The sequence below is a fragment of the Cervus canadensis genome, chromosome X, assembly GCF_019320065.1.
Source record: "Cervus canadensis isolate Bull #8, Minnesota chromosome X, ASM1932006v1, whole genome shotgun sequence".
Taxonomy (NCBI): domain Eukaryota; kingdom Metazoa; phylum Chordata; class Mammalia; order Artiodactyla; family Cervidae; genus Cervus; species Cervus canadensis.
In genome coordinates, this window is record NC_057419.1 from 110,379,084 (window position 1) to 110,385,587 (window position 6,504).

The following is a 6,504-nucleotide window of genomic DNA, read 5'->3' on the forward strand; positions in this document are numbered from 1 at the left end:
TCCATAGCGGCTGTACTAGTTTGCATTCCCACCAACAGTGTAAGAGGGTTCCCTTTTCTCCACACCCTCTCTAGCATTTATTGCTTGTAGACTTTTGGATAGCAGCCATCCTCATTGTGGTTTTGATTTGCATTTCTCTGATAATGAGTGATGTTGAGCATCTTTTCATGTGTTTGTTAGCCATCTGTATGTCTTCTTTGGAGAAATGTCTGTTTAGTTCTTTGGCCTATTTTTTGATTGGGTCATTTTTTTTTTCTGGAATTGAGCTGCAGGGGTTGCTTGTATTTTTGAGATTAAAGCCTTTTTTGTCTGTTTCTTCTATCATTTGCTATTATTTTATCCCAATCTGAGGGCTGTCTTTTCACCTTACTTATAGTTTCCTTTGTAGTGCAAAAGCTTTTAAGTTTCATTAGGTCCCATTTGTTTAGTTTTGCTTTTATTTCCAATATTCTGGGAGGTGGTCATAGAGGATCTTGCTGTGATTTATGTCGGAGAGTGTTTTGCCTATGTTCTCCTCTAGGAGTTTTATAGTTTCTGGTCTTACATTTAGATCTTTAATCCATTTTGAGTTTATTTTGTGTATGGTGTTAGAAAGTGTTCTAGTTTCATTCTTTTACAAGTGGTTGACCAGTTATCCCAGCACCACTTGTTAAAGAGGTTGTCTTTTTTCCATTGTATATCCTTGCCTCTTTTGTCAAAGATAAGGTGTCCATAGGTTTGTGGATTTATCTCTGGGCTTTCTATTCTGTTCCATTGATCTATATTTCTGTCTTTGTGCCAGTACCCACACTGTCTTTGATGCTGTGGCTTTGAAATAGTAAGTCTAAAGTCAGGCAGGTTGATTCCTCCAGTTCATATTCTTCTTATTTCAAAAGATTACTTGGCTAATTCGAGGTTTTTTTGTAATTTCCATACAAATGTGAAAATTCTTTGGTCAGTTCTGTGAAAAAATAACCGTTGGTAGCTTGATAGGGATTGCATTGAATCTAATAGATTTGCTTTGGGTAGAAATAGCCATTTTGACAATATTAAGATCTTCCAATCCATGAACAACGCGTAATGTTTCTCCAATTGTTTGTGTCTCTTTGATTTCTTTCATCAGTGTTTTATAGTTTTCTATGTATAGGTCTTTTGTTTCTTTAGGTAGATATACTCCTAAGTATTTTATTCTTTTTGTTGCAATGGTGAATGGTATTGTTTCCTTAATTTCTCTTTCTGTTTTCTCATTGTTAGTATATAGGAATGCAAGGGATTTCTGTGTGTTAATTTTATATCCTGCAACTTTACTATATTCATTGATTAGTTCTAGTAATTTTCTCGTAGAGTCTTTCCGGCATTTCTCTTGATGTACTCTGCACATAAGTTAAATTAGCAGGGTAACAAGATACAGCCTTGACATACTCCTTTCCCAATTTGGAACCAGTCCGTTGTTCCATGTCTGGTTCTAACTGTTGCTTCTTGACCTGCATACAGATTTCTCAGGAGGCAGGTAAGGTGGTCTGGTATTCCCATCTCTTGAAGAATTTTCCACAGTTTGTTTTGATACACACGGTCAAAGGCTTTAGCATAGTCAATGAAGCAGATGTTTTTCTGGAACTCTCTTGCTTTTTCTATGATCCAATGGATGTTGGCAATTTGATCTCTGGTTCCTCTGCCTTGTCTAAATCCAGCTTGAACATCTGAAATTTCTCAATTCATGTACTGTTGAAGCCTAGCTTGGAGAATTTTGAGCATTACTTGCTTGTGTGTGAGATGAGTGCAATGTGCAGTAGTTTCAACATTCTTTGCATTGTATTTCTTTGGGATTGGAATGAAAACTGACCTTTTCTAGTCCTATGGCCATTGCTGAGTTTTCCAAATTTGCTGGCATATTGAGTGCAGCACTTTTATAGCATCATCCTTTAGGATTTGAAATAGCTCAGCTGGAATTCTATCACCTCCACTAGCTTTGTTTGTAGTAATGCTTCCTAAGGTCCACTTGACTTTGCGCTCTAGGATGTCTGGCTCTAGGTGAGCGATCACACCATCACGGTTATCTGGGTCACTAAGACCTTTTTTGTATAGTTCTTCTGTGTCTTCTTACCACCTCTTCTTAATATCTTCTGCTTCTGTTAGGTCCATACCGTTTCTGTCCTTCATACATATTTTTAATTTTTTGAGTATAGTTGCTTTACAGTATTGTCTTAGTTTCTGCTGTACAGTAAAATGAATCAGCTCTGCATATACATTTGTCCACTCTTTTTTGGATTTCCTTCCCATTTTGGTCACCACAAAGCACTAAGTAGAGTTCCCTGTGCTATACAGTAGGTTCTCGTTAGTTATCTATTTTATACATAGTAGTGTATATATGTCAATCCCAATCTCCCAATTGATCCCATCCATCCCCTCCCCACCATGATATCTATAAGTCTGTTCTCTACATCTATGTCTCTATTTCTGCTCTCCAAATAAGTTCATCTGTATCATTTTTCTAGATTCCTCATATAAGCAATATTAGACAATATTTGTTTTTCTCTTTCTGACTTTCTTCACCCTGTATGACAGTCTCCATCCATGTCTCTGCAAATGGCACTATTTTGTTCTTCTTTATGGCTGAGTAAAATTCCACTGTATACATGTACCACATCTTCTTTATCAATTCCTCTATTGATGGACATTTAGGTTGCTTCCATGTCCTGGCTGTTGTAAATAGTGCTGCAGTGGGCATTGGGGTGCATGTATCTTTTTTTTTTCATTTATTTTTATTAGTTGGAGGCTAATTACAATATTGTAGTGGTTTTTGTCATACATTGACATGAATCAGCCATGGATTTACATGTATTCCCCATCCCGATCCCCCCTCCCACCTCCCACATGTATCTTTTTGAATTATGGTTTTCCCCAGGTATTTGCTAGGAGTGGGATTTCTGGGTCGTATAGTAGTTCTATTTTTAGTTTTTTAAGGAACCTGTTCTTTATAGTGGCTGCACCAACTTACATTCCCACCAACAGTTGTAGGAGAATTCCATTTGGGATATGATATGAAGAATTCCATTTCGGATATGATCCATTTGGAAGAATGGCAAACCAGCATAAATGTCCACGGCTTGTGGTATATCTGCTGTTAACCCATCACTGTTGTTTTTTTATTTTTAAAAGTGTTGATTGCTTTCTTAGTATGTGCCAAAAGTAATACACTGGGTACTTTGAGGGATGGCAAGCACCAAGGTAAGTGAGATGTAGTGCTTGCCTTCATGAAAGTAACATTGAACTTATTTTAAGTAATGTACAAGGCAGTAGATAAAAGTAAGGGTGGGGTAAATGTTGGGGGTCGGTGGGAGCAAACAGAATGCTGAATGTGGGCAAGTAAGCACTTGCAAATTTTCCAACTGGAATGTTTGGGGGCAGCATTGGTCTATTCTATACACAAGAACGCTTCAGGACAGCTGGAAGAAAGAAGCAGCTCTTCTGTGCATTATTTAACCCCTCTCTCCTGAGTACTAAATATTTCTTTTTCTCTGTGGACACTGAGAGGTAGCTACAAAGACATAGAAACCATGGCACCTGACCTCAAAGAGCTTACATGCCAGCTGGGAAGATGAGGCACACCTGTGGAACTCTAGACATCCTGACTGCAGGGGTGCTACAGAAGTAAAACTATTGGTATGCCTTTCATGCTGCTGCTGCTACTGCTGCTAAGTCACTTCAGTCGTGTCTGACTCTGTGTGACCCCATAGACGGCAGCCCACCAGGCTCCCCGTCCCTGCGATTCTCCAGGCAAGAACACTGGAGTGGGTTGCCATTTCCTTCTGCAATGCATGAAAGTGAAAAGTGAAAATGAAGTCGCTCAGTTGTGTCCAATTCTCAGCGACCCCATGGACTGTAGCCTACCAGACTCCTCCATCCATGGGATTTTCCAGGCAAGAGTACTGGAATGGGTTGCCATTGCCTTCTCTGTACCTTTTATGAGTTGAACACTATTCCAGGCACAAGAATATACCAGGATGATGAAAACATATTCTTACACTTACTATGGTTAAGCCATTTTGACCTGGTTTTTATTCCTGGGATATGCCAAGCAATGAAAAACTGCTAAGATTTAGAGAGCAATGAAGAAGCTTTTAGTAAAAGCCATGCTTTAGCAAGACTAATCTGAAAACTTTTTGTAGTGAAGGCTGAAGAGAAACTTCATTAAGGCATTAAAGTTGAACAAGTGAGAGTTAAGAAGGTTTTTTAGCTGCCATAGTGCCTGAATATGTGCTTTGATATCAGATATATATGGACTGCTGTCCATGAACAGTGTGATCCTGGGCAGGTCACTAGTCTTGTCTTGAATCTCAGTCCTAGTATTATTCAGGATTCGATAGATAGATAAATAGATTGGCTATAGGAATTGGCTAATGTGATTTTAGAGATCAAGATGTCCCACAATCTGCTGTCTGCAAGTTGGAGAACCAGGAAAGCCAGTAGTGTGATTCAGCTCTGATCTGAAGGCCTGAGAACCAGGAGAGCTGATGATGTAAGGTGAAGTCCAAGTCCGAAGGTCCAAGAATCAGGAGTTCAAGAATCAGATGTTCAAAGGCAATAGGAGATAGATGTCCCAGATTAGAGAGAGGCAATTCATCCTTCCTCTACCTTTTTGTTCTATTCAGACCCTCAACAGATTGGATGATGCCCGCCTGTATTAAGGAGAGTGATCTTCTTTAGTCTACTGGTTAAAATGCTAATCTCTTCCAGAAACACAGATGTGCCCAGAAATCATGTTTACCAGCTCTCTGAACATCCCTTAACCCAGTCAACTGACAGACATTAGCCACAAAAGTCCATTCAGATGTTAGAGATGGAGAAGATGGGACAAATGGGCCAGATACTCTGAAGGTATACTAGCAAAGACGTGGCAGTTAAATAGAGGTGGGGAGCAAGGAGAAACCCCTTCATGGATCACAGCCATGTCATGGCAAAGGAACTTGAGTAACTCAATGAAGCTATGAGCCATGCCATGCAGGGCCATCCAAGACAGACAGGTCATGGTATAGAGTTCTGACAAAATGTGGTCCACTGAAGAAGAGAATGCCATACCACTCCAGTATTCTTGCCGTGAGAACCCCACAAACAGTATGAAAAGGCAAAAGGATATGAAAACGAGGTCCCTAGGTCAGTGGGTGTCCAATATGCTACTGGGGAAGAGCAAAGAAAGCTCCAGAAAGAATGAAGTGTCTTGTGCCAAAGCAGAAATGATGCTCAGTTGTGGATGTGTCTGGTGGTGAAAGTAAAGTTTGATGCTGTAAAGAACAATATTGCATAGGAACTTGGAATGTTAAGTCCATGAATCAAGGTAAATTGGACATGATCAAGCAGGAGGTGGCAAGAGTGAACATCAACATTTTAGGAATCTGTGAGCTAAAATGGACGGAAATAGGCAAATTTAATTCAGATGACCATTATATCTACTACTGTGGGCAAGAATCACTTAGAAGAAATGGAGTAGCCACTCATAGCCAACAAAAGTCTGAGATGCAGCACTTGGGTGCAATCTCAAAAATGACAGGATGATCTTGATTTGTTTCCAAGGTAAACCATTCAACATCACAGTAATCCAAATCTATGCCCCTACCACCAATGCCAAAGCAGCTGAAGTTGACCGGGTCTATGAAGACCTACAATACTTTCTATAACTAACACCAAAAAAGATGTCCTTTCATCATAGGGGATCAGGATGCAAAAGTAGGAAGTCAAGAGATACCTGGAGTAACAGGCAAGCTTGGCCGTGGAGTACAAAATGAAGCAGGGTTCACCCTTTCCAGTGCCCTTTTAAGGCTGACGTAGTGCCTTAAGAGGCTAACACAGGAGGGTAAAGGAAGTCTCCATAAAACCCAGAGAATAGATTTTTAGAACTCCTCTCTGGATCCTGTCTGGAGTCAAAACTGAACCGGAAGATTTTAAGTCTTAGCACTTACTAGTATGTGTATAGTTAATACCAAAGTCATTAAATTTAAACTTGACCTTTGGTTTGACAATTAAAAAAAAAAATGAAGCAGGGTAAAGGCTAACAGAGTTTGTCAAGAGAACACATCGGTCATAGCAAACACCCTTTTCCAACAACATAAGAGATGACTTTATGCATGAACATCACCAGATGGTCAATACTGAAATCAGATTGATTATGTTCTTTGTAGCCTAAGATGGAGAGCTCTATATAGTCAGCAAAAACAAGACCTGGAGCTGACTGTGGCTCAGATCATCAGCTCCTTATTGCCAAATTCAGACTTAAATTGAAGAAAATAGGGGAAACCACTAGGTCATTCGGGTATGACCTAAATCAAATACCTTATGATTATACAGAGGAGGTGACAAATAAATTCAAGGCATTAGATCTGGTCAATAAAGTGCCTGAAGAACTATGGACAAAGGTTTGTACCATTGTACAGGAGGTGGTGACCAAAATCATCCCAAAGAAAAAGAAATGAAAGGTGGCAAAGTGGTTGTCTGAGGAGGCCTTACAAATAGCTGAGGAAAGAAGAGAAG

General features: G+C 39.7%; 1 non-coding gene across 1 annotated transcript; it reads left to right on the forward strand.

Annotated features, from left to right (window-relative positions):
- The first annotated feature begins 5,782 nt into the window (after positions 1–5,782).
- On the forward strand, positions 5,783–5,905 carry LOC122436209. The gene has a single exon (XR_006267965.1). It is a non-coding gene; the product is annotated as a small nucleolar RNA SNORA26 (small nucleolar RNA).
- Positions 5,906–6,504: the final 599 nt, after the last annotated feature.